The following is a 26,128-nucleotide window of genomic DNA, read 5'->3' on the forward strand; positions in this document are numbered from 1 at the left end:
CTCTTATTTTCTCATATGAAAATGTAGTTTTTCATACTTCCAAAAAAAGTGCCTTAAGCATGGTCTTCAATGTGTGCGCGCACGTGGACATTCATATGCAACTACGTTTCCATACAGAGTCTCAAAATCATAGATATATTCATACCTCAGTAAGAATACATGTTGCAATTTACATCCTGCGTGCAGACTGGCCTTGTAGCTCAGTGGCAGAGCACTGGTCTTGAAAACCAGGGGTCATGAGTTCAAGCCTCATCAGGGCCTTTTTACATGAGTCTTTCTGTATGTTGTTTTCAAGTCATTCTTCCCTGGAGTCACACCTTGCTTTAGGATTGCTTATTGCCAAGCTTCCCTTTCCTGCTTTCATATTATCAAGAAAATATCATGAAGATCATTGAATTATAAATTATTGCATCACCCCTTCCGATCGCCTGACGAACGCCTGACAAACGCCATTCTCACCCTGCCGGGCAAGCCCTGCCGGGCAAAGCCAAATAAGCCATGCATATTTACAGTTCCTTTGAAAGGCAGAGCGAGGACTAGGACCTCTGTTCCGACTGAATCTGCATCCACAGAAAGGATGTTATAAGGCCCTACAAATTTCACCAAGGAGATGTGAAAGTCTTCCCCCATAAAATACTTTTTTTCCCAGATACCCCGGCTCTTAGGCAAATGAGGTTACTCCTCAAAACCCCACCCCCACTCACCATAAATATCCTTCTCTCCTGCTGTCCATTCAAATGATACAAGGTATCTTGTACATAGAGAGAAAGGGAGAATAGGCAGACTTGCTTCAAAGATTTGGTGACCTTGGATGGGTGGGTTGAATGAAGAAGTGAACCTGGTTTCTGGGAAAGGAGTATCGAGATGAAGATGAGGAAAAGTGAACATGGACCACATTCATAGGTTAGAGAAATACATTTAATAGGTTGAATGGTTTTGAAAAGTGAACTTCGAGCAGTAATTGTTGGTTTTTAAACTGCAAAGAAATTAAAAATGAATGTGGGATTGGAGGCACACTCTGAACAGAAAGGCACCATAAGCTGCTATGGTGCAACTCAAGATGGTGAATAGAACCTTTAATATGATGATGCTCTTCTTTTGCTAGTTTTTTCGAGTCACCTTTTATTGTAAGTAGCTGATACAGCATTTTTTGCAGCTCTTCAGTTTATGGTTATCATGTGAGAACACTGTTTTCATCATATTTATTATTCTACAAATGTATTTTTAAATGCACTGATGTGGTGTTTGCATGAAATGCAAGATGGCACATCATGGAATGTTTAAACTGAGCATCGCGGAGGATATGTGATATTTGGCACCCAGAGGAGTAGGACACGTAGATCCTATAAGAAGTAAAGACTCTCTAGCAAGGGCCGTCCATACTCTGAGTTTAAACTTTACTTTTTGTGAAATGGTTTATGAAAAACAACATGGCTGCTCCAGGTGAGGCTCGAACTCACAACCTCGGCATGGCTCAGTGCAAGTACTGCTGTATAAGTACCGCGCGCTAACCGATTGCGCCACTGGAGCTCTCTCTTTGCACATCTCCCCAGGTGAGCCATCTACAGCTGACCAAGTAGATGACAGACACTGCTCCATCATTCACTGTGCAAGATCGACTCACATGCTAGCATGTTATCATGACTATTAAAAATACAGTCCAAACGGAATAGATTCTATAATTGTCCTATAACATATGCTCTGTCTATTCAAAACCCCATAGAATTATATCTTGACAGTTCTGACAAAGTCTAGGGGAATCTTATGAATATTTGTAATTAGCACATAGTAAGAATTTCCCAAAAATGAAATGTAGGTCCCTGATTGGGGGAAGACGTGGAATGTGAGATCTTGCCTCAGCTGTTTTTTTCTTTTTTAGGTACAGTATATTGACACTTCAGTACCTTTTGTGAAACAAGGTTTCAGATGGGGCTGTAGGGCAGACGAGGTGGCCGAGTGGTTAAGGCGATGGACTGCTAATCCATTGTGCTCTGCACGCGTGGGTTCAAATCCCACCTTCGTCGGAAAGCCATCAGAGTCTCTTTTGATGGCCAGCATTTCTTGTAGTATAATTACACTCTCTTTCAAGACAGAGCCAGGATCCGCTAGATGGGATCATCTGACTGTTCCATTTTAACAAATATGTCAAATAAAGTGAAGTATTTTGTGCGTAATAGAAATTAGATCTTTCATGGAGTTTCCAGAGGATTGCCTTTCACTCACTCCTGGCTTATTAACCAGTTTGGATAAATAGATTGATAAGAAAGCAGCTCTTACTCCTAAAGTTTAGGCCGTCTCAAATGAATGACTGTTAACATATGTCTGCCCCACAGAGACAGATCACTTCTAATAAGTGGGTTCTCTATATGTCACTGATTACAGACATACTAACTAGAGCTATCGGTATGGTCTTGAATGCGAAAACTCTTATTTTCTCATATGAAAATGTAGTTTTTCATACTTCCAAAAAAAGTGCCTTAAGCATGGTCTTCAATGTGTGCGCGCACGTGGACATTCATATGCAACTACGTTTCCATACAGAGTCTCAAAATCATAGATATATTCATACCTCAGTAAGAATACATGTTGCAATTTACATCCTGCGTGCAGACTGGCCTTGTAGCTCAGTGGCAGAGCACTGGTCTTGAAAACCAGGGGTCATGAGTTCAAGCCTCATCAGGGCCTTTTTACATGAGTCTTTCTGTATGTTGTTTTCAAGTCATTCTTCCCTGGAGTCACACCTTGCTTTAGGATTGCTTATTGCCAAGCTTCCCTTTCCTGCTTTCATATTATCAAGAAAATATCATGAAGATCATTGAATTATAAATTATTGCATCACCCCTTCCGATCGCCTGACGAACGCCTGACAAACGCCATTCTCACCCTGCCGGGCAAGCCCTGCCGGGCAAAGCCAAATAAGCCATGCATATTTACAGTTCCTTTGAAAGGCAGAGCGAGGACTAGGACCTCTGTTCCGACTGAATCTGCATCCACAGAAAGGATGTTATAAGGCCCTACAAATTTCACCAAGGAGATGTGAAAGTCTTCCCCCATAAAATACTTTTTTTCCCAGATACCCCGGCTCTTAGGCAAATGAGGTTACTCCTCAAAACCCCACCCCCACTCACCATAAATATCCTTCTCTCCTGCTGTCCATTCAAATGATACAAGGTATCTTGTACATAGAGAGAAAGGGAGAATAGGCAGACTTGCTTCAAAGATTTGGTGACCTTGGATGGGTGGGTTGAATGAAGAAGTGAACCTGGTTTCTGGGAAAGGAGTATCGAGATGAAGATGAGGAAAAGTGAACATGGACCACATTCATAGGTTAGAGAAATACATTTAATAGGTTGAATGGTTTTGAAAAGTGAACTTCGAGCAGTAATTGTTGGTTTTTAAACTGCAAAGAAATTAAAAATGAATGTGGGATTGGAGGCACACTCTGAGCAGAAAAGCACCATAAGCTGCTATGGTGCAACTCAAGATGGTGAATAGAACCTTTAATATGATGATGCTCTTCTTTTGCTAGTTTTTTCGAGTCACCTTTTATTATAAGTAGCTGATACAGCATTTTTTGCAGCTCTTCAGTTTATGGTTATCATGTGAGAACACTGTTTTCATCATATTTATTATTCTACAAATGTATTTTTAAATGCACTGATGTGGTGTTTGCATGAAATGCAAGATGGCACATCATGGAATGTTTAAACTGAGCATCGCGGAGGATATGTGATATTTGGCACCCAGAGGAGTAGGACACGTAGATCCTATAAGAAGTAAAGACTCTCTAGCAAGGGCCGTCCATACTCTGAGTTTAAACTTTACTTTTTGTGAAATGGTTTATGAAAAACAACACGGCTGCTACAGGTGAGGCTCGAACTCACAACCTCGGCATGGCTCAGTGCAAGTACTGCTGTATAAGTACCGCGCGCTAACCGATTGCGCCACTGGAGCTCTCTCTTTTCACATCTCCCCAGGTGAGCCATCTACAGCTGACCAAGTAGATGACAGACACTGCTCCATCATTCACTGTGCAAGATCGACTCACATGCTAGCATGTTATCATGACTATTAAAAATACAGTCCAAACGGAATAGATTCTATAATTGTCCTATAACATATGCTCTGTCTATTCAAAACCCCATAGAATTATATCTTGACAGTTCTGACAAAGTCTAGGGGAATCTTATGAATATTTGTAATTAGCACATAGTAAGAATTTCCCAAAAATGAAATGTAGGTCCCTGATTGGGGGAAGACGTGGAATGTGAGATCTTGCCTCAGCTGTTTTTTTCTTTTTTAGGTACAGTATATTGACACTTCAGTACCTTTTGTGAAGCAAGGTTTCAGATGGGGCTGTAGGGCAGACGAGGTGGCCGAGTGGTTAAGGCGATGGACTGCTAATCCATTGTGCTCTGCACGCGTGGGTTCGAATCCCACCTTCGTCGGAAAGCCATCAGAGTCTCTTTTGATGGCCAGCATTTCTTGTAGTATAATTACACTCTCTTTCAAGACAGAGCCAGGATCCGCTAGATGGGATCATCTGACTGTTCCATTTTAACAAATATGTCAAATAAAGTGAAGTATTTTGTGCGTAATAGAAATTAGATCTTTCATGGAGTTTCCAGAGGATTGCCTTTCACTCACTCCTGGCTTATTAACCAGTTTGGATAAATAGATTGATAAGAAAGCAGCTCTTACTCCTAAAGTTTAGGCCGTCTCAAATGAATGACTGTTAACATATGTCTGCCCCACAGAGACAGATCACTTCTAATAAGTGGGTTCTCTATATGTCACTGATTACAGACATACTAACTAGAGCTATCGGTATGGTCTTGAATGCGAAAACTCTTATTTTCTCATATGAAAATGTAGTTTTTCATACTTCCAAAAAAAGTGCCTTAAGCATGGTCTTCAATGTGTGCGCGCACGTGGACATTCATATGCAACTACGTTTCCATACAGAGTCTCAAAATCATAGATATATTCATACCTCAGTAAGAATACATGTTGCAATTTACATATTGCGTGCAGACTGGCCTTGTAGCTCAGTGGCAGAGCACTGGTCTTGAAAACCAGGGGTCATGAGTTCAAGCCTCATCAGGGCCTTTTTACATGAGTCTTTCTGTATGTTGTTTTCAAGTCATTCTTCCCTGGAGTCACACCTTGCTTTAGGATTGCTTATTGCCAAGCTTCCCTTTCCTGCTTTCATATTATCAAGAAAATATCATGAAGATCATTGAATTATAAATTATTGCATCACCCCTTCCGATCGCCTGACGAACGCCTGACAAACGCCATTCTCACCCTGCCGGGCAAGCCCTGCCGGGCAAAGCCAAATAAGCCATGCATATTTACAGTTCCTTTGAAAGACAGAGCGAGGACTAGGACCTCTGTTCCGACTGAATCTGCATCCACAGAAAGGATGTTATAAGGCCCTACAAATTTCACCAAGGAGATGTGAAAGTCTTCCCCCATAAAATACTTTTTTTCCCAGATACCCCGGCTCTTAGGCAAATGAGGTTACTCCTCAAAACCCCACCCCCACTCACCATAAATATCCTTCTCTCCTGCTGTCCATTCAAATGATACAAGGTATCTTGTACATAGAGAGAAAGGGAGAATAGGCAGACTTGCTTCAAAGATTTGGTGACCTTGGATGGGTGGGTTGAATGAAGAAGTGAACCTGGTTTCTGGGAAAGGAGTATCGAGATGAAGATGAGGAAAAGTGAACATGGACCACATTCATAGGTTAGAGAAATACATTTAATAGGTTGAATGGTTTTGAAAAGTGAACTTCGAGCAGTAATTGTTGGTTTTTAAACTGCAAAGAAATTAAAAATGAATGTGGGATTGGAGGCACACTCTGAGCAGAAAAGCACCATAAGCTGCTATGGTGCAACTCAAGATGGTGAATAGAACCTTTAATATGATGATGCTCTTCTTTTGCTAGTTTTTTCGAGTCACCTTTTATTATAAGTAGCTGATACAGCATTTTTTGCAGCTCTTCAGTTTATGGTTATCATGTGAGAACACTGTTTTCATCATATTTATTATTCTACAAATGTATTTTTAAATGCACTGATGTGGTGTTTGCATGAAATGCAAGATGGCACATCATGGAATGTTTAAACTGAGCATCGCGGAGGATATGTGATATTTGGCACCCAGAGGAGTAGGACACGTAGATCCTATAAGAAGTAAAGACTCTCTAGCAAGGGCCGTCCATACTCTGAGTTTAAACTTTACTTTTTGTGAAATGGTTTATGAAAAACAACACGGCTGCTCCAGGTGAGGCTCGAACTCACAACCTCGGCATGGCTCAGTGCAAGTACTGCTGTATAAGTACCGCGCGCTAACCGATTGCGCCACTGGAGCTCTCTCTTTTCACATCTCCCCAGGTGAGCCATCTACAGCTGACCAAGTAGATGACAGACACTGCTCCATCATTCACTGTGCAAGATCGACTCACATGCTAGCATGTTATCATGACTATTAAAAATACAGTCCAAACGGAATAGATTCTATAATTGTCCTATAACATATGCTCTGTCTATTCAAAACCCCATAGAATTATATCTTGACAGTTCTGACAAAGTCTAGGGGAATCTTATGAATATTTGTAATTAGCACATAGTAAGAATTTCCCAAAAATGAAATGTAGGTCCCTGATTGGGGGAAGACGTGGAATGTGAGATCTTGCCTCAGCTGTTTTTTTCTTTTTTAGGTACAGTATATTGACACTTCAGTACCTTTTGTGAAGCAAGGTTTCAGATGGGGCTGTAGGGCAGACGAGGTGGCCGAGTGGTTAAGGCGATGGACTGCTAATCCATTGTGCTCTGCACGCGTGGGTTCGAATCCCACCTTCGTCGGAAAGCCATCAGAGTCTCTTTTGATGGCCAGCATTTCTTGTAGTATAATTACACTCTCTTTCAAGACAGAGCCAGGATCCGCTAGATGGGATCATCTGACTGTTCCATTTTAACAAATATGTCAAATAAAGTGAAGTATTTTGTGCGTAATAGAAATTAGATCTTTCATGGAGTTTCCAGAGGATTGCCTTTCACTCACTCCTGGCTTATTAACCAGTTTGGATAAATAGATTGATAAGAAAGCAGCTCTTACTCCTAAAGTTTAGGCCGTCTCAAATGAATGACTGTTAACATATGTCTGCCCCACAGAGACAGATCACTTCTAATAAGTGGGTTCTCTATATGTCACTGATTGCAGACATACTAACTAGAGCTATCGGTATGGTCTTGAATGCGAAAACTCTTATTTTCTCATATGAAAATGTAGTTTTTCATACTTCCAAAAAAAGTGCCTTAAGCATGGTCTTCAATGTGTGCGCGCACGTGGACATTCATATGCAACTACGTTTCCATACAGAGTCTCAAAATCATAGATATATTCATACCTCAGTAAGAATACATGTTGCAATTTACATCCTGCGTGCAGACTGGCCTTGTAGCTCAGTGGCAGAGCACTGGTCTTGTAAACCAGGGGTCATGAGTTCAAGCCTCATCAGGGCCTTTTTACATGAGTCTTTCTGTATGTTGTTTTCAAGTCATTCTTCCCTGGAGTCACACCTTGCTTTAGGATTGCTTATTGCCAAGCTTCCCTTTCCTGCTTTCATATTATCAAGAAAATATCATGAAGATCATTGAATTATAAATTATTGCATCACCCCTTCCGATCGCCTGACGAACGCCTGACGAACGCCATTCTCACCCTGCCGGGCAAGCCCTGCCGGGCAAAGCCAAATAAGCCATGCATATTTACAGTTCCTTTGAAAGGCAGAGCGAGGACTAGGACCTCTGTTCCGACTGAATCTGCATCCACAGAAAGGATGTTATAAGGCCCTACAAATTTCACCAAGGAGATGTGAAAGTCTTCCCCCATAAAATACTTTTTTTCCCAGATACCCCGGCTCTTAGGCAAATGAGGTTACTCCTCAAAACCCCACCCCCACTCACCATAAATATCCTTCTCTCCTGCTGTCCATTCAAATGATACAAGGTATCTTGTACATAGAGAGAAAGGGAGAATAGGCAGACTTGCTTCAAAGATTTGGTGACCTTGGATGGGTGGGTTAAATGAAGAAGTGAACCTGGTTTCTGGCAAAGGAGTATCGAGATGAAGATGAGGAAAAGTGAACATGGACCACATTCATAGGTTAGAGAAATACATTTAATAGGTTGAATGGTTTTGAAAAGTGAACTTCGAGCAGTAATTGTTGGTTTTTAAACTGCAAAGAAATTAAAAATGAATGTGGGATTGGAAGCACACTCTGAGCAGAAAAGCACCATAAGCTGCTATGGTGCAACTCAAGATGGTGAATAGAACCTTTAATATGATGATGCTCTTCTTTTGCTAGTTTTTTCGAGTCACCTTTTATTGTAAGTAGCTGATACAGCATTTTTTGCAGCTCTTCAGTTTATGGTTATCATGTGAGAACACTGTTTTCATCATATTTATTATTCTACAAATGTATTTTTAAATGCACTGATGTGGTGTTTGCATGAAATGCAAGATGGCACATCATGGAATGTTTAAACTGAGCATCGCGGAGGATATGTGATATTTGGCACCCAGAGGAGTAGGACACGTAGATCCTATAAGAAGTAAAGACTCTCTCAAGGGCCGTCCATACTCTGAGTTTAAACTTTACTTTTTGTGAAATGGTTTATGAAAAACAACACGGCTGCTACAGGTGAGGCTCGAACTCACAACCTCGGCATGGCTCAGTGCAAGTACTGCTGTATAAGTACCGCGCGCTAACCGATTGCGCCACTGGAGCTCTCTCTTTTCACATCTCCCCAGGTGAGCCATCTACAGCTGACCAAGTAGATGACAGACACTGCTCCATCATTCACTGTGCAAGATCGACTCACATGCTAGCATGTTATCATGACTATTAAAAATACAGTCCAAACGGAATAGATTCTATAATTGTCCTATAACATATGCTCTGTCTATTCAAAACCCCATAGAATTATATCTTGACAGTTCTGACAAAGTCTAGGGGAATCTTATGAATATTTGTAATTAGCACATAGTAAGAATTTCCCAAAAATGAAATGTAGGTCCCTGATTGGGGGAAGACGTGGAATGTGAGATCTTGCCTCAGCTGTTTTTTTCTTTTTTAGGTACAGTATATTGACACTTCAGTACCTTTTGTGAAGCAAGGTTTCAGATGGGGCTGTAGGGCAGACGAGGTGGCCGAGTGGTTAAGGCGATGGACTGCTAATCCATTGTGCTCTGCACGCGTGGGTTCGAATCCCACCTTCGTCGGAAAGCCATCAGAGTCTCTTTTGATGGCCAGCATTTCTTGTAGTATAATTACACTCTCTTTCAAGACAGAGCCAGGATCCGCTAGATGGGATCATCTGACTGTTCCATTTTAACAAATATGTCAAATAAAGTGAAGTATTTTGTGCGTAATAGAAATTAGATCTTTCATGGAGTTTCCAGAGGATTGCCTTTCACTCACTCCTGGCTTATTAACCAGTTTGGATAAATAGATTGATAAGAAAGCAGCTCTTACTCCTAAAGTTTAGGCCGTCTCAAATGAATGACTGTTAACATATGTCTGCCCCACAGAGACAGATCACTTCTAATAAGTGGGTTCTCTATATGTCACTGATTGCAGACATACTATCTAGAGCTATCGGTATGGTCTTGAATGCGAAAACTCTTATTTTCTCATATGAAAATGTAGTTTTTCATACTTCCAAAAAAAGTGCCTTAAGCATGGTCTTCAATGTGTGCGCGCACGTGGACATTCATATGCAACTACGTTTCCATACAGAGTCTCAAAATCATAGATATATTCATACCTCAGTAAGAATACATGTTGCAATTTACATCCTGTGTGCAGACTGGCCTTGTAGCTCAGTGGCAGAGCACTGGTCTTGTAAACCAGGGGTCATGAGTTCAAGCCTCATCAGGGCCTTTTTACATGAGTCTTTCTGTATGTTGTTTTCAAGTCATTCTTCCCTGGAGTCACACCTTGCTTTAGGATTGCTTATTGCCAAGCTTCCCTTTCATGCTTTCATATTATCAAGAAAATATCATGAAGATCATTGAATTATACATTATTGCCTCACCCCTTCCGATCGCCTGACGAACGCCTGACAAACGCCATTCTCACCCTGCCGGGCAAAGCCAAATAAGCCATGCATATTTACAGTTCCTTTGAAAGGCAGAGCGAGGACTAGGACCTCTGTTCCGACTGAATCTGCATCCACAGAAAGGATGTTATAAGGCCCTACAAATTTCACCAAGGAGATGTGAAAGTCTTCCCCATAAAATACTTTTTTTCCCAGATACCCCGGCTCTTAGGCAAATGAGGTTACTCCTCAAAACCCCACCCCCACTCACCATAAATATCCTTCTCTCCTGCTGTCCATTCAAATGATACAAGGTATCTTGTACATAGAGAGAAAGGGAGAATAGGCAGACTTGCTTCAAAGATTTGGTGACCTTGGATGGGTGGGTTGAATGAAGAAGTGAACCTGGTTTCTGGCAAAGGAGTATCGAGATGAAGATGAGGAAAAGTGAACATGGACCACATTCATAGGTTAGAGAAATACATTTAATAGGTTGAATGGTTTTGAAAAGTGAACTTCGAGCAGTAATTGTTGGTTTTTAAACTGCAAAGAAATTAAAAATGAATGTGGGATTGGAGGCACACTCTGAGCAGAAAAGCACCATAAGCTGCTATGGTGCAACTCAAGATGGTGAATAGAACCTTTAATATGATGATGCTCTTCTTTTGCTAGTTTTTTCGAGTCACCTTTTATTGTAAGTAGCTGATACAGCATTTTTTGCAGCTCTTCAGTTTATGGTTATCATGTGAGAACACTGTTTTCATCATATTTATTATTCTACAAATGTATTTTTAAATGCACTGATGTGGTGTTTGCATGAAATGCAAGATGGCACATCATGGAATGTTTAAACTGAGCATCGCGGAGGATATGTGATATTTGGCACCCAGAGGAGTAGGACACGTAGATCCTATAAGAAGTAAAGACTCTCTCAAGGGCCGTCCATACTCTGAGTTTAAAGTTTACTTTTTGTGAAATGGTTTATGAAAAACAACACGGCTGCTACAGGTGAGGCTCGAACTCACAACCTTGGCATGGCTCAGTGCAAGTACTGCTGTATAAGTACCGCGCGCTAACCGATTGCGCCACTGGAGCTCTCTCTTTTCACATCTCCCCAGGTGAGCCATCTACAGCTGACCAAGTAGATGACAGACACTGCTCCATCATTCACTGTGCAAGATCGACTCACATGCTAGCATGTTATCATGACTATTAAAAATACAGTCCAAACGGAATAGATTCTATAATTGTCCTATAACATATGCTCTGTCTATTCAAAACCCCATAGAATTATATCTTGACAGTTCTGACAAAGTCTAGGGGAATCTTATGAATATTTGCAATTAGCACATAGTAAGAATTTCCCAAAAATGAAATGTAGGTCCCTGATTGGGGGAAGACGTGGAATGTGAGATCTTGCCTCAGCTGTTTTTTTCTTTTTTAGGTACAGTATATTGACACTTCAGTACCTTTTGTGAAGCAAGGTTTCAGATGGGGCTGTAGGGCAGACGAGGTGGCCGAGTGGTTAAGGCGATGGACTGCTAATCCATTGTGCTCTGCACGCGTGGGTTCGAATCCCACCTTCGTCGGAAAGCCATCAGAGTCTCTTTTGATGGCCAGCATTTCTTGTAGTATAATTACACTCTCTTTCAAGACAGAGCCAGGATCCGCTAGATGGGATCATCTGACTGTTCCATTTTAACAAATATGTCAAATAAAGTGAAGTATTTTGTGCGTAATAGAAATTAGATCTTTCATGGAGTTTCCAGAGGATTGCCTTTCACTCACTCCTGGCTTATTAACCAGTTTGGATAAATAGATTGATAAGAAAGCAGCTCTTACTCCTAAAGTTTAGGCCGTCTCAAATGAATGACTGTTAACATATGTCTGCCCCACAGAGACAGATCACTTCTAATAAGTGGGTTCTCTATATGTCACTGATTGCAGACATACTATCTAGAGCTATCGGTATGGTCTTGAATGCGAAAACTCTTATTTTCTCATATGAAAATGTAGTTTTTCATACTTCCAAAAAAAGTGCCTTAAGCATGGTCTTCAATGTGTGCGCGCACGTGGACATTCATATGCAACTACGTTTCCATACAGAGTCTCAAAATCATAGATATATTCATACCTCAGTAAGAATACATGTTGCAATTTACATCCTGTGTGCAGACTGGCCTTGTAGCTCAGTGGCAGAGCACTGGTCTTGTAAACCAGGGGTCATGAGTTCAAGCCTCATCAGGGCCTTTTTACATGAGTCTTTCTGTATGTTGTTTTCAAGTCATTCTTCCCTGGAGTCACACCTTGCTTTAGGATTGCTTATTGCCAAGCTTCCCTTTCATGCTTTCATATTATCAAGAAAATATCATGAAGATCATTGAATTATACATTATTGCCTCACCCCTTCCGATCGCCTGACGAACGCCTGACAAACGCCATTCTCACCCTGCCGGGCAAAGCCAAATAAGCCATGCATATTTACAGTTCCTTTGAAAGGCAGAGCGAGGACTAGGACCTCTGTTCCGACTGAATCTGCATCCACAGAAAGGATGTTATAAGGCCCTACAAATTTCACCAAGGAGATGTGAAAGTCTTCCCCCATAAAATACTTTTTTTCCCAGATACCCCGGCTCTTAGGCAAATGAGGTTACTCCTCAAAACCCCACCCCCACTCACCATAAATATCCTTCTCTCCTGCTGTCCATTCAAATGATACAAGGTATCTTGTACATAGAGAGAAAGGGAGAATAGGCAGACTTGCTTCAAAGATTTGGTGACTTTGGATGGGTGGGTTGAATGAAGAAGTGAACCTGGTTTCTGGGAAAGGAGTATCGAGATGAAGATGAGGAAAAGTGAACATGGACCACATTCATAGGTTAGAGAAATACATTTAATAGGTTGAATGGTTTTGAAAAGTGAACTTCGAGCAGTAATTGTTGGTTTTTAAACTGCAAAGAAATTAAAAATGAATGTGGGATTGGAGGCACACTCTGAACAGAAAAGCACCATAAGCTGCTATGGTGCAACTCAAGATGGTGAATAGAACCTTTAATATGATGATGCTCTTCTTTTGCTAGTTTTTTCGAGTCACCTTTTATTGTAAGTAGCTGATACAGCATTTTTTGCAGCTCTTCAGTTTATGGTTATCATGTGAGAACACAGTTTTCATCATATTTATTATTCTACAAATGTATTTTTAAATGCACTGATGTTGTGTTTGCATGAAATGCAAGATGGCACATCATGGAATGTTTAAACTGAGCATCGCGGAGGATATGTGATATTTGGCACCCAGAGGAGTAGGACACGTAGATCCTATAAGAAGTAAAGACTCTCTAGCAAGGGCCGTCCATACTCTGAGTTTAAACTTTACTTTTTGTGAAATGGTTTATGAAAAACAACACGGCTGCTCCAGGTGAGGCTCGAACTCACAACCTCGGCATGGCTCAGTGCAAGTACTGCTGTATAAGTACCGCGCGCTAACCGATTGCGCCACTGGAGCTCTCTCTTTTCACATCTCCCCAGGTGAGCCATCTACAGCTGACCAAGTAGATGACAGACACTGCTCCATCATTCACTGTGCAAGATCGACTCACATGCTAGCATGTTATCATGACTATTAAAAATACAGTCCAAACGGAATAGATTCTATAATTGTCCTATAACATATGCTCTGTCTATTCAAAACCCCATAGAATTATATCTTGACAGTTCTGACAAAGTCTAGGGGAATCTTATGAATATTTGTAATTAGCACATAGTAAGAATTTCCCAAAAATGAAATGTAGGTCCCTGATTGGGGGAAGACGTGGAATGTGAGATCTTGCCTCAGCTGTTTTTTTCTTTTTTAGGTACAGTATATTGACACTTCAGTACCTTTTGTGAAGCAAGGTTTCAGATGGGGCTGTAGGGCAGACGAGGTGGCCGAGTGGTTAAGGCGATGGACTGCTAATCCATTGTGCTCTGCATGCGTGGGTTCGAATCCCACCTTCGTCGGAAAGCCATCAGAGTCTCTTTTGATGGCCAGCATTTCTTGTAGTATAATTACACTCTCTTTCAAGACAGAGCCAGGATCCGCTAGATGGGATCATCTGACTGTTCCATATTAACAAATATGTCAAATAAAGTGAAGTATTTTGTGCGTAATAGAAATTAGATCTTTCATGGAGTTTCCAGAGGATTGCCTTTCACTCACTCCTGGCTTATGAACCAGTTTGGATAAATAGATTGATAAGAAAGCAGCTCTTACTCCTAAAGTTTAGGCAGTCTCAAATGAATGACTGTTAACATATGTCTGCCCCACAGAGACAGATCACTTCTAATAAGTGGGTTCTCTATATGTCACTGATTGCAGACATACTAACTAGAGCTATCGGTATGGTCTTGAATGCGAAAACTCTTATTTTCTCATATGAAAATGTAGTTTTTCATACTTCCAAAAAAAGTGCCTTAAGCATGGTCTTCAATGTGTGCGCGCACGTGGACATTCATATGCAACTACGTTTCCATACAGAGTCTCAAAATCATAGATATATTCATACCTCAGTAAGAATACATGTTGCAATTTACATCCTGCGTGCAGACTGGCCTTGTAGCTCAGTGGCAGAGCACTGGTCTTGTAAACCAGGGGTCATGAGTTCAAGCCTCATCAGGGCCTTTTTACATGAGTCTTTCTGTATGTTGTTTTCAAGTCATTCTTCCCTGGAGTCACACCTTGCTTTAGGATTGCTTATTGCCAAGCTTCCCTTTCCTGCTTTCATATTATCAAGAAAATATCATGAAGATCATTGAATTATAAATTATTGCCTCACCCCTTCCGATCGCCTGACGAACGCCTGACAAACGCCATTCTCACCCTGCCGGGCAAGCCCTGCCGGGCAAAGCCAAATAAGCCATGCATATTTACAGTTCCTTTGAAAGGCAGAGCGAGGACTAGGACCTCTGTTCCGACTGAATCTGCATCCACAGAAAGGATGTTATAAGGCCCTACAAATTTCACCAAGGAGATGTGAAAGTCTTCCCCCATAAAATACTTTTTTTCCCAGATACCCCGGCTCTTAGGCAAATGAGGTTACTCCTCAAAACCCCACCCCCACTCACCATAAATATCCTTCTCTCCTGCTGTCCATTCAAATGATACAAGGTATCTTGTACATAGAGAGAAAGGGAGAATAGGCAGACTTGCTTCAAAGATTTGGTGACTTTGGATGGGTGGGTTGAATGAAGAAGTGAACCTGGTTTCTGGGAAAGGAGTATCGAGATGAAGATGAGGAAAAGTGAACATGGACCACATTCATAGGTTAGAGAAATACATTTAATAGGTTGAATGGTTTTGAAAAGTGAACTTCGAGCAGTAATTGTTGGTTTTTAAACTGCAAAGAAATTAAAAATGAATGTGGGATTGGAGGCACACTCTGAACAGAAAGGCACCATAAGCTGCTATGGTGCAACTCAAGATGGTGAATAGAACCTTTAATATGATGATGCTCTTCTTTTGCTAGTTTTTTCGAGTCACCTTTTATTGTAAGTAGCTGATACAGCATTTTTTGCAGCTCTTCAGTTTATGGTTATCATGTGAGAACACAGTTTTCATCATATTTATTATTCTACAAATGTATTTTTAAATGCACTGATGTGGTGTTTGCATGAAATGCAAGATGGCACATCATGGAATGTTTAAACTGAGCATCGCGGAGGATATGTGATATTTGGCACCCAGAGGAGTAGGACACGTAGATCCTATAAGAAGTAAAGACTCTCTAGCAAGGGCCGTCCATACTCTGAGTTTAAACTTTACTTTTTGTGAAATGGTTTATGAAAAACAACACGGCTGCTCCAGGTGAGACTCGAACTCACAACCTCGGCATGGCTCAGTGCAAGTACTGCTGTATAAGTACCGCGCGCTAACCGATTGCGCCACTGGAGCTCTCTTTTTGCACATCTCCCCAGGTGAGCCATCTACAGCTGACCAAGTAGATGACAGACACTGCTCCATCATTCACTGTGCAAGATCGACTCACATGCTAGCATGTTATCATGACTATTAAAAATACAGTCCAAACGGAATAGATTCTATAATTGTCCTATAACATATGCTCTGTCTATTCAAAACCCCATAGAATTATATCTTGACAGTTCTGACAAAGTCTAGGGGAATCTTATGAATATTTGTAATTAGCACATAGTAAGAATTTCCCAAAAATGAAATGTAGGTCCCTGATTGGGGGAAGACGTGGAATGTGAGATCTTGCCTCAGCTGTTTTTTTCTTTCTTAGGTACAGTATATTGACACTTCAGTACCTTTTGTGAAACAAGGTTTCAGATGGGGCTGTAGGGCAGACGAGGTGGCCGAGTGGTTAAGGCGATGGACTGCTAATCCATTGTGCTCTGCACGCGTGGGTTCAAATCCCACCTTCGTCGGAAAGCCATCAGAGTCTCTTTTGATGGCCAGCATTTCTTGTAGTATAATTACACTCTCTTTCAAGACAGAGCCAGGATCCGCTAGATGGGATCATCTGACTGCTCCATTTTAACAAGTATGTCAAATAAAGTGAAGTATTTTGTGCGTAATAGAAATTAGATCTTTCATGGAGTTTCCAGAGGATTGCCTTTCACTCACTCCTGGCTTATTAACCAGTTTGGATAAATAGATTGATAAGAAAGCAGCTCTTACTCCTAAAGTTTAGGCCGTCTCAAATGAATGACTGTTAACATATGTCTGCCCCACAGAGACAGATCACTTCTAATAAGTGGGTTCTCTATATGTCACTGATTACAGACATACTAACTAGAGCTATCGGTATGGTCTTGAATGCGAAAACTCTTATTTTCTCATATGAAAATGTAGTTTTTCATACTTCCAAAAAAAGTGCCTTAAGCATGGTCTTCAATGTGTGCGCGCACGTGGACATTCATATGCAACTACGTTTCCATACAGAGTCTCAAAATCATAGATATATTCATACCTCAGTAAGAATACATGTTGCAATTTACATCCTGCGTGCAGACTGGCCTTGTAGCTCAGTGGCAGAGCACTGGTCTTGAAAACCAGGGGTCATGAGTTCAAGCCTCATCAGGGCCTTTTTACATGAGTCTTTCTGTATGTTGTTTTCAAGTCATTCTTCCCTGGAGTCACACCTTGCTTTAGGATTGCTTATTGCCAAGCTTCCCTTTCCTGCTTTCATATTATCAAGAAAATATCATGAAGATCATTGAATTATAAATTATTGCATCACCCCTTCCGATCGCCTGACGAACGCCTGACAAACGCCATTCTCACCCTGCCGGGCAAGCCCTGCCGGGCAAAGCCAAATAAGCCATGCATATTTACAGTTCCTTTGAAAGGCAGAGCGAGGACTAGGACCTCTGTTCCGACTGAATCTGCATCCACAGAAAGGATGTTATAAGGCCCTACAAATTTCACCAAGGAGATGTGAAAGTCTTCCCCCATAAAATACTTTTTTTCCCAGATACCCCGGCTCTTAGGCAAATGAGGTTACTCCTCAAAACCCCACCCCCACTCACCATAAATATCCTTCTCTCCTGCTGTCCATTCAAATGATACAAGGTATCTTGTACATAGAGAGAAAGGGAGAATAGGCAGACTTGCTTCAAAGATTTGGTGACCTTGGATGGGTGGGTTGAATGAAGAAGTGAACCTGGTTTCTGGGAAAGGAGTATCGAGATGAAGATGAGGAAAAGTGAACATGGACCACATTCATAGGTTAGAGAAATACATTTAATAGGTTGAATGGTTTTGAAAAGTGAACTTCGAGCAGTAATTGTTGGTTTTTAAACTGCAAAGAAATTAAAAATGAATGTGGGATTGGAGGCACACTCTGAACAGAAAGGCACCATAAGCTGCTATGGTGCAACTCAAGATGGTGAATAGAACCTTTAATATGATGATGCTCTTCTTTTGCTAGTTTTTTCGAGTCACCTTTTATTGTAAGTAGCTGATACAGCATTTTTTGCAGCTCTTCAGTTTATGGTTATCATGTGAGAACACTGTTTTCATCATATTTATTATTCTACAAATGTATTTTTAAATGCACTGATGTGGTGTTTGCATGAAATGCAAGATGGCACATCATGGAATGTTTAAACTGAGCATCGCGGAGGATATGTGATATTTGGCACCCAGAGGAGTAGGACACGTAGATCCTATAAGAAGTAAAGACTCTCTAGCAAGGGCCGTCCATACTCTGAGTTTAAACTTTACTTTTTGTGAAATGGTTTATGAAAAACAACATGGCTGCTCCAGGTGAGGCTCGAACTCACAACCTCGGCATGGCTCAGTGCAAGTACTGCTGTATAAGTACCGCGCGCTAACCGATTGCGCCACTGGAGCTCTCTCTTTGCACATCTCCCCAGGTGAGCCATCTACAGCTGACCAAGTAGATGACAGACACTGCTCCATCATTCACTGTGCAAGATCGACTCACATGCTAGCATGTTATCATGACTATTAAAAATACAGTCCAAACGGAATAGATTCTATAATTGTCCTATAACATATGCTCTGTCTATTCAAAACCCCATAGAATTATATCTTGACAGTTCTGACAAAGTCTAGGGGAATCTTATGAATATTTGTAATTAGCACATAGTAAGAATTTCCCAAAAATGAAATGTAGGTCCCTGATTGGGGGAAGACGTGGAATGTGAGATCTTGCCTCAGCTGTTTTTTTCTTTTTTAGGTACAGTATATTGACACTTCAGTACCTTTTGTGAAACAAGGTTTCAGATGGGGCTGTAGGGCAGACGAGGTGGCCGAGTGGTTAAGGCGATGGACTGCTAATCCATTGTGCTCTGCACGCGTGGGTTCAAATCCCACCTTCGTCGGAAAGCCATCAGAGTCTCTTTTGATGGCCAGCATTTCTTGTAGTATAATTACACTCTCTTTCAAGACAGAGCCAGGATCCGCTAGATGGGATCATCTGACTGTTCCATTTTAACAAATATGTCAAATAAAGTGAAGTATTTTGTGCGTAATAGAAATTAGATCTTTCATGGAGTTTCCAGAGGATTGCCTTTCACTCACTCCTGGCTTATTAACCAGTTTGGATAAATAGATTGATAAGAAAGCAGCTCTTACTCCTAAAGTTTAGGCCGTCTCAAATGAATGACTGTTAACATATGTCTGCCCCACAGAGACAGATCACTTCTAATAAGTGGGTTCTCTATATGTCACTGATTACAGACATACTAACTAGAGCTATCGGTATGGTCTTGAATGCGAAAACTCTTATTTTCTCATATGAAAATGTAGTTTTTCATACTTCCAAAAAAAGTGCCTTAAGCATGGTCTTCAATGTGTGCGCGCACGTGGACATTCATATGCAACTACGTTTCCATACAGAGTCTCAAAATCATAGATATATTCATACCTCAGTAAGAATACATGTTGCAATTTACATCCTGCGTGCAGACTGGCCTTGTAGCTCAGTGGCAGAGCACTGGTCTTGAAAACCAGGGGTCATGAGTTCAAGCCTCATCAGGGCCTTTTTACATGAGTCTTTCTGTATGTTGTTTTCAAGTCATTCTTCCCTGGAGTCACACCTTGCTTTAGGATTGCTTATTGCCAAGCTTCCCTTTCCTGCTTTCATATTATCAAGAAAATATCATGAAGATCATTGAATTATAAATTATTGCATCACCCCTTCCGATCGCCTGACGAACGCCTGACAAACGCCATTCTCACCCTGCCGGGCAAGCCCTGCCGGGCAAAGCCAAATAAGCCATGCATATTTACAGTTCCTTTGAAAGGCAGAGCGAGGACTAGGACCTCTGTTCCGACTGAATCTGCATCCACAGAAAGGATGTTATAAGGCCCTACAAATTTCACCAAGGAGATGTGAAAGTCTTCCCCCATAAAATACTTTTTTTCCCAGATACCCCGGCTCTTAGGCAAATGAGGTTACTCCTCAAAACCCCACCCCCACTCACCATAAATATCCTTCTCTCCTGCTGTCCATTCAAATGATACAAGGTATCTTGTACATAGAGAGAAAGGGAGAATAGGCAGACTTGCTTCAAAGATTTGGTGACCTTGGATGGGTGGGTTGAATGAAGAAGTGAACCTGGTTTCTGGGAAAGGAGTATCGAGATGAAGATGAGGAAAAGTGAACATGGACCACATTCATAGGTTAGAGAAATACATTTAATAGGTTGAATGGTTTTGAAAAGTGAACTTCGAGCAGTAATTGTTGGTTTTTAAACTGCAAAGAAATTAAAAATGAATGTGGGATTGGAGGCACACTCTGAGCAGAAAAGCACCATAAGCTGCTATGGTGCAACTCAAGATGGTGAATAGAACCTTTAATATGATGATGCTCTTCTTTTGCTAGTTTTTTCGAGTCACCTTTTATTATAAGTAGCTGATACAGCATTTTTTGCAGCTCTTCAGTTTATGGTTATCATGTGAGAACACTGTTTTCATCATATTTATTATTCTACAAATGTATTTTTAAATGCACTGATGTGGTGTTTGCATGAAATGCAAGATGGCACATCATGGAATGTTTAAACTGAGCATCGCGGAGGATATGTGATATTTGGCACCCAGAGGAGTAGGACACGTAGATCCTATAAGAAGTAAAGACTCTCTAGCAAGGGCCGTCCATACTCTGAGTTTAAACTTTACTTTTTGTGAAATGGTTTATGAAAAACAACACGGCTGCTACAGGTGAGGCTCGAACTCACAACCTCGGCATGGCTCAGTGCAAGTACTGCTGTATAAGTACCGCGCGCTAACCGATTGCGCCACTGGAGCTCTCTCTTTTCACATCTCCCCAGGTGAGCCATCTACAGCTGACCAAGTAGATGACAGACACTGCTCCATCATTCACTGTGCAAGATCGACTCACATGCTAGCATGTTATCATGACTATTAAAAATACAGTCCAAACGGAATAGATTCTATAATTGTCCTATAACATATGCTCTGTCTATTCAAAACCCCATAGAATTATATCTTGACAGTTCTGACAAAGTCTAGGGGAATCTTATGAATATTTGTAATTAGCACATAGTAAGAATTTCCCAAAAATGAAATGTAGGTCCCTGATTGGGGGAAGACGTGGAATGTGAGATCTTGCCTCAGCTGTTTTTTTCTTTTTTAGGTACAGTATATTGACACTTCAGTACCTTTTGTGAAGCAAGGTTTCAGATGGGGCTGTAGGGCAGACGAGGTGGCCGAGTGGTTAAGGCGATGGACTGCTAATCCATTGTGCTCTGCACGCGTGGGTTCGAATCCCACCTTCGTCGGAAAGCCATCAGAGTCTCTTTTGATGGCCAGCATTTCTTGTAGTATAATTACACTCTCTTTCAAGACAGAGCCAGGATCCGCTAGATGGGATCATCTGACTGTTCCATTTTAACAAATATGTCAAATAAAGTGAAGTATTTTGTGCGTAATAGAAATTAGATCTTTCATGGAGTTTCCAGAGGATTGCCTTTCACTCACTCCTGGCTTATTAACCAGTTTGGATAAATAGATTGATAAGAAAGCAGCTCTTACTCCTAAAGTTTAGGCCGTCTCAAATGAATGACTGTTAACATATGTCTGCCCCACAGAGACAGATCACTTCTAATAAGTGGGTTCTCTATATGTCACTGATTACAGACATACTAACTAGAGCTATCGGTATGGTCTTGAATGCGAAAACTCTTATTTTCTCATATGAAAATGTAGTTTTTCATACTTCCAAAAAAAGTGCCTTAAGCATGGTCTTCAATGTGTGCGCGCACGTGGACATTCATATGCAACTACGTTTCCATACAGAGTCTCAAAATCATAGATATATTCATACCTCAGTAAGAATACATGTTGCAATTTACATCCTGCGTGCAGACTGGCCTTGTAGCTCAGTGGCAGAGCACTGGTCTTGAAAACCAGGGGTCATGAGTTCAAGTCTCATCAGGGCCTTTTTACATGAGTCTTTCTGTATGTTGTTTTCAAGTCATTCTTCCCTGGAGTCACACCTTGCTTTAGGATTGCTTATTGCCAAGCTTCCCTTTCCTGCTTTCATATTATCAAGAAAATATCATGAAGATCATTGAATTATAAATTATTGCATCACCCCTTCCGATCGCCTGACGAACGCCTGACAAACGCCATTCTCACCCTGCCGGGCAAGCCCTGCCGGGCAAAGCCAAATAAGCCATGCAAATTTACAGTTCCTTTGAAAGGCAGAGCGAGGACTAGGACCTCTGTTCCGACTGAATCTGCATCCACAGAAAGGATGTTATAAGGCCCTACAAATTTCACCAAGGAGATGTGAAAGTCTTCCCCCATAAAATACTTTTTTTCCCAGATACCCCGGCTCTTAGGCAAATGAGGTTACTCCTCAAAACCCCACCCCCACTCACCATAAATATCCTTCTCTCCTGCTGTCCATTCAAATGATACAAGGTATCTTGTACATAGAGAGAAAGGGAGAATAGGCAGACTTGCTTCAAAGATTTGGTGACCTTGGATGGGTGGGTTGAATGAAGAAGTGAACCTGGTTTCTGGGAAAGGAGTATCGAGATGAAGATGAGGAAAAGTGAACATGGACCACATTCATAGGTTAGAGAAATACATTTAATAGGTTGAATGGTTTTGAAAAGTGAACTTCGAGCAGTAATTGTTGGTTTTTAAACTGCAAAGAAATTAAAAATGAATGTGGGATTGGAGGCACACTCTGAGCAGAAAAGCACCATAAGCTGCTATGGTGCAACTCAAGATGGTGAATAGAACCTTTAATATGATGATGCTCTTCTTTTGCTAGTTTTTTCGAGTCACCTTTTATTATAAGTAGCTGATACAGCATTTTTTGCAGCTCTTCAGTTTATGGTTATCATGTGAGAACACTGTTTTCATCATATTTATTATTCTACAAATGTATTTTTAAATGCACTGATGTGGTGTTTGCATGAAATGCAAGATGGCACATCATGGAATGTTTAAACTGAGCATCGCGGAGGATATGTGATATTTGGCACCCAGAGGAGTAGGACACGTAGATCCTATAAGAAGTAAAGACTCTCTAGCAAGGGCCGTCCATACTCTGAGTTTAAACTTTACTTTTTGTGAAATGGTTTATGAAAAACAACACGGCTGCTCCAGGTGAGGCTCGAACTCACAACCTCGGCATGGCTCAGTGCAAGTACTGCTGTATAAGTACCGCGCGCTAACCGATTGCGCCACTGGAGCTCTCTCTTTTCACATCTCCCCAGGTGAGCCATCTACAGCTGACCAAGTAGATGACAGACACTGCTCCATCATTCACTGTGCAAGATCGACTCACATGCTAGCATGTTATCATGACTATTAAAAATACAGTCCAAACGGAATAGATTCTATAATTGTCCTATAACATATGCTCTGTCTATTCAAAACCCCATAGAATTATATCTTGACAGTTCTGACAAAGTCTAGGGGAATCTTATGAATATTTGTAATTAGCACATAGTAAGAATTTCCCAAAAATGAAATGTAGGTCCCTGATTGGGGGAAGACGTGGAATGTGAGATCTTGCCTCAGCTGTTTTTTTCTTTTTTAGGTACAGTATATTGACACTTCAGTACCTTTTGTGAAGCAAGGTTTCAGATGGGGCTGTAGGGCAGACGAGGTGGCCGAGTGGTTAAGGCGATGGACTGCTAATCCATTGTGCTCTGCACGCGTGGGTTCGAATCCCACCTTCGTCGGAAAGCCATCAGAGTCTCTTTTGATGGCCAGCATTTCTTGTAGTATAATTACACTCTCTTTCAAGACAGAGCCAGGATCCGCTAGATGGGATCATCTGACTGTTCCATTTTAACAAATATGTCAAATAAAGTGAAGTATTTTGTGCGTAATAGAAATTAGATCTTTCATGGAGTTTCCAGAGGATTGCCTTTCACTCACTCCTGGCTTATTAACCAGTTTGGATAAATAGATTGATAAGAAAGCAGCTCTTACTCCTAAAGTTTAGGCCGTCTCAAATGAATGACTGTTAACATATGTCTGCCCCACAGAGACAGATCACTTCTAATAAGTGGGTTCTCTATATGTCACTGATTGCAGACATACTAACTAGAGCTATCGGTATGGTCTTGAATGCGAAAACTCTTATTTTCTCATATGAAAATGTAGTTTTTCATACTTCCAAAAAAAGTGCCTTAAGCATGGTCTTCAATGTGTGCGCGCACGTGGACATTCATATGCAACTACGTTTCCATACAGAGTCTCAAAATCATAGATATATTCATACCTCAGTAAGAATACATGTTGCAATTTACATCCTGCGTGCAGACTGGCCTTGTAGCTCAGTGGCAGAGCACTGGTCTTGTAAACCAGGGGTCATGAGTTCAAGCCTCATCAGGGCCTTTTTACATGAGTCTTTCTGTATGTTGTTTTCAAGTCATTCTTCCCTGGAGTCACACCTTGCTTTAGGATTGCTTATTGCCAAGCTTCCCTTTCCTGCTTTCATATTATCAAGAAAATATCATGAAGATCATTGAATTATAAATTATTGCATCACCCCTTCCGATCGCCTGACGAACGCCTGACGAACGCCATTCTCACCCTGCCGGGCAAGCCCTGCCGGGCAAAGCCAAATAAGCCATGCATATTTACAGTTCCTTTGAAAGGCAGAGCGAGGACTAGGACCTCTGTTCCGACTGAATCTGCATCCACAGAAAGGATGTTATAAGGCCCTACAAATTTCACCAAGGAGATGTGAAAGTCTTCCCCCATAAAATACTTTTTTTCCCAGATACCCCGGCTCTTAGGCAAATGAGGTTACTCCTCAAAACCCCACCCCCACTCACCATAAATATCCTTCTCTCCTGCTGTCCATTCAAATGATACAAGGTATCTTGTACATAGAGAGAAAGGGAGAATAGGCAGACTTGCTTCAAAGATTTGGTGACCTTGGATGGGTGGGTTAAATGAAGAAGTGAACCTGGTTTCTGGCAAAGGAGTATCGAGATGAAGATGAGGAAAAGTGAACATGGACCACATTCATAGGTTAGAGAAATACATTTAATAGGTTGAATGGTTTTGAAAAGTGAACTTCGAGCAGTAATTGTTGGTTTTTAAACTGCAAAGAAATTAAAAATGAATGTGGGATTGGAAGCACACTCTGAGCAGAAAAGCACCATAAGCTGCTATGGTGCAACTCAAGATGGTGAATAGAACCTTTAATATGATGATGCTCTTCTTTTGCTAGTTTTTTCGAGTCACCTTTTATTGTAAGTAGCTGATACAGCATTTTTTGCAGCTCTTCAGTTTATGGTTATCATGTGAGAACACTGTTTTCATCATATTTATTATTCTACAAATGTATTTTTAAATGCACTGATGTGGTGTTTGCATGAAATGCAAGATGGCACATCATGGAATGTTTAAACTGAGCATCGCGGAGGATATGTGATATTTGGCACCCAGAGGAGTAGGACACGTAGATCCTATAAGAAGTAAAGACTCTCTCAAGGGCCGTCCATACTCTGAGTTTAAACTTTACTTTTTGTGAAATGGTTTATGAAAAACAACACGGCTGCTACAGGTGAGGCTCGAACTCACAACCTCGGCATGGCTCAGTGCAAGTACTGCTGTATAAGTACCGCGCGCTAACCGATTGCGCCACTGGAGCTCTCTCTTTTCACATCTCCCCAGGTGAGCCATCTACAGCTGACCAAGTAGATGACAGACACTGCTCCATCATTCACTGTGCAAGATCGACTCACATGCTAGCATGTTATCATGACTATTAAAAATACAGTCCAAACGGAATAGATTCTATAATTGTCCTATAACATATGCTCTGTCTATTCAAAACCCCATAGAATTATATCTTGACAGTTCTGACAAAGTCTAGGGGAATCTTATGAATATTTGTAATTAGCACATAGTAAGAATTTCCCAAAAATGAAATGTAGGTCCCTGATTGGGGGAAGACGTGGAATGTGAGATCTTGCCTCAGCTGTTTTTTTCTTTTTTAGGTACAGTATATTGACACTTCAGTACCTTTTGTGAAGCAAGGTTT

At 41.1% G+C, this 26,128-nt stretch overlaps 26 non-coding genes across 26 annotated transcripts; 20 read left to right on the forward strand and 6 right to left on the reverse strand.

The window, feature by feature from the left end:
• Positions 1 to 189: 189 nt before the first annotated feature.
• On the forward strand, positions 190 to 261 carry TRNAS-UGA (transfer RNA serine (anticodon UGA)). Its single transcript has one exon. It is a non-coding gene; the product is annotated as a tRNA-Ser (tRNA).
• Positions 262 to 1,435: 1,174 nt separating this feature from the next.
• Positions 1,436 to 1,530, reverse strand: TRNAI-UAU (transfer RNA isoleucine (anticodon UAU)). Its single transcript has 2 exons — positions 1,493 to 1,530; positions 1,436 to 1,471 (listed from the first exon to the last, which is right to left on the reverse strand). It is a non-coding gene; the product is annotated as a tRNA-Ile (tRNA).
• Positions 1,531 to 1,942: 412 nt separating this feature from the next.
• TRNAS-GCU (transfer RNA serine (anticodon GCU)) lies at positions 1,943 to 2,024 on the forward strand. Its single transcript has one exon. It is a non-coding gene; the product is annotated as a tRNA-Ser (tRNA).
• Positions 2,025 to 2,613: 589 nt separating this feature from the next.
• On the forward strand, positions 2,614 to 2,685 carry TRNAS-UGA (transfer RNA serine (anticodon UGA)). The gene has a single exon. It is a non-coding gene; the product is annotated as a tRNA-Ser (tRNA).
• Positions 2,686 to 4,366: 1,681 nt separating this feature from the next.
• TRNAS-GCU (transfer RNA serine (anticodon GCU)) lies at positions 4,367 to 4,448 on the forward strand. Its single transcript has one exon. It is a non-coding gene; the product is annotated as a tRNA-Ser (tRNA).
• A 589-nt stretch (positions 4,449 to 5,037) lies between these two features.
• TRNAS-UGA (transfer RNA serine (anticodon UGA)) lies at positions 5,038 to 5,109 on the forward strand. The gene has a single exon. It is a non-coding gene; the product is annotated as a tRNA-Ser (tRNA).
• Positions 5,110 to 6,283: 1,174 nt separating this feature from the next.
• TRNAI-UAU (transfer RNA isoleucine (anticodon UAU)) lies at positions 6,284 to 6,378 on the reverse strand. Its single transcript has 2 exons — positions 6,341 to 6,378; positions 6,284 to 6,319 (listed from the first exon to the last, which is right to left on the reverse strand). It is a non-coding gene; the product is annotated as a tRNA-Ile (tRNA).
• Positions 6,379 to 6,790: 412 nt separating this feature from the next.
• Positions 6,791 to 6,872, forward strand: TRNAS-GCU (transfer RNA serine (anticodon GCU)). The gene has a single exon. It is a non-coding gene; the product is annotated as a tRNA-Ser (tRNA).
• Positions 6,873 to 7,461: 589 nt separating this feature from the next.
• Positions 7,462 to 7,533, forward strand: TRNAT-UGU (transfer RNA threonine (anticodon UGU)). Its single transcript has one exon. It is a non-coding gene; the product is annotated as a tRNA-Thr (tRNA).
• Positions 7,534 to 9,212: 1,679 nt separating this feature from the next.
• On the forward strand, positions 9,213 to 9,294 carry TRNAS-GCU (transfer RNA serine (anticodon GCU)). The gene has a single exon. It is a non-coding gene; the product is annotated as a tRNA-Ser (tRNA).
• A 589-nt stretch (positions 9,295 to 9,883) lies between these two features.
• Positions 9,884 to 9,955, forward strand: TRNAT-UGU (transfer RNA threonine (anticodon UGU)). The gene has a single exon. It is a non-coding gene; the product is annotated as a tRNA-Thr (tRNA).
• Positions 9,956 to 11,619: 1,664 nt separating this feature from the next.
• TRNAS-GCU (transfer RNA serine (anticodon GCU)) lies at positions 11,620 to 11,701 on the forward strand. The gene has a single exon. It is a non-coding gene; the product is annotated as a tRNA-Ser (tRNA).
• A 589-nt stretch (positions 11,702 to 12,290) lies between these two features.
• TRNAT-UGU (transfer RNA threonine (anticodon UGU)) lies at positions 12,291 to 12,362 on the forward strand. The gene has a single exon. It is a non-coding gene; the product is annotated as a tRNA-Thr (tRNA).
• A 1,160-nt stretch (positions 12,363 to 13,522) lies between these two features.
• TRNAI-UAU (transfer RNA isoleucine (anticodon UAU)) lies at positions 13,523 to 13,617 on the reverse strand. The gene is made up of 2 exons: positions 13,580 to 13,617; positions 13,523 to 13,558 (listed from the first exon to the last, which is right to left on the reverse strand). It is a non-coding gene; the product is annotated as a tRNA-Ile (tRNA).
• Positions 13,618 to 14,700: 1,083 nt separating this feature from the next.
• On the forward strand, positions 14,701 to 14,772 carry TRNAT-UGU (transfer RNA threonine (anticodon UGU)). Its single transcript has one exon. It is a non-coding gene; the product is annotated as a tRNA-Thr (tRNA).
• Positions 14,773 to 15,946: 1,174 nt separating this feature from the next.
• Positions 15,947 to 16,041, reverse strand: TRNAI-UAU (transfer RNA isoleucine (anticodon UAU)). The gene is made up of 2 exons: positions 16,004 to 16,041; positions 15,947 to 15,982 (listed from the first exon to the last, which is right to left on the reverse strand). It is a non-coding gene; the product is annotated as a tRNA-Ile (tRNA).
• A 412-nt stretch (positions 16,042 to 16,453) lies between these two features.
• TRNAS-GCU (transfer RNA serine (anticodon GCU)) lies at positions 16,454 to 16,535 on the forward strand. Its single transcript has one exon. It is a non-coding gene; the product is annotated as a tRNA-Ser (tRNA).
• Positions 16,536 to 17,124: 589 nt separating this feature from the next.
• On the forward strand, positions 17,125 to 17,196 carry TRNAS-UGA (transfer RNA serine (anticodon UGA)). Its single transcript has one exon. It is a non-coding gene; the product is annotated as a tRNA-Ser (tRNA).
• Positions 17,197 to 18,370: 1,174 nt separating this feature from the next.
• Positions 18,371 to 18,465, reverse strand: TRNAI-UAU (transfer RNA isoleucine (anticodon UAU)). Its single transcript has 2 exons — positions 18,428 to 18,465; positions 18,371 to 18,406 (listed from the first exon to the last, which is right to left on the reverse strand). It is a non-coding gene; the product is annotated as a tRNA-Ile (tRNA).
• A 412-nt stretch (positions 18,466 to 18,877) lies between these two features.
• On the forward strand, positions 18,878 to 18,959 carry TRNAS-GCU (transfer RNA serine (anticodon GCU)). The gene has a single exon. It is a non-coding gene; the product is annotated as a tRNA-Ser (tRNA).
• Positions 18,960 to 19,548: 589 nt separating this feature from the next.
• TRNAS-UGA (transfer RNA serine (anticodon UGA)) lies at positions 19,549 to 19,620 on the forward strand. Its single transcript has one exon. It is a non-coding gene; the product is annotated as a tRNA-Ser (tRNA).
• A 1,681-nt stretch (positions 19,621 to 21,301) lies between these two features.
• On the forward strand, positions 21,302 to 21,383 carry TRNAS-GCU (transfer RNA serine (anticodon GCU)). The gene has a single exon. It is a non-coding gene; the product is annotated as a tRNA-Ser (tRNA).
• Positions 21,384 to 21,972: 589 nt separating this feature from the next.
• TRNAS-UGA (transfer RNA serine (anticodon UGA)) lies at positions 21,973 to 22,044 on the forward strand. Its single transcript has one exon. It is a non-coding gene; the product is annotated as a tRNA-Ser (tRNA).
• Positions 22,045 to 23,218: 1,174 nt separating this feature from the next.
• On the reverse strand, positions 23,219 to 23,313 carry TRNAI-UAU (transfer RNA isoleucine (anticodon UAU)). Its single transcript has 2 exons — positions 23,276 to 23,313; positions 23,219 to 23,254 (listed from the first exon to the last, which is right to left on the reverse strand). It is a non-coding gene; the product is annotated as a tRNA-Ile (tRNA).
• A 412-nt stretch (positions 23,314 to 23,725) lies between these two features.
• On the forward strand, positions 23,726 to 23,807 carry TRNAS-GCU (transfer RNA serine (anticodon GCU)). Its single transcript has one exon. It is a non-coding gene; the product is annotated as a tRNA-Ser (tRNA).
• Positions 23,808 to 24,396: 589 nt separating this feature from the next.
• Positions 24,397 to 24,468, forward strand: TRNAT-UGU (transfer RNA threonine (anticodon UGU)). Its single transcript has one exon. It is a non-coding gene; the product is annotated as a tRNA-Thr (tRNA).
• Positions 24,469 to 26,128: the final 1,660 nt, after the last annotated feature.

The sequence above is a fragment of the Triturus cristatus genome, chromosome 12 (genome assembly GCF_964204655.1).
Source record: "Triturus cristatus chromosome 12, aTriCri1.1, whole genome shotgun sequence".
In the NCBI taxonomy this organism is placed as follows: domain Eukaryota; kingdom Metazoa; phylum Chordata; class Amphibia; order Caudata; family Salamandridae; genus Triturus; species Triturus cristatus.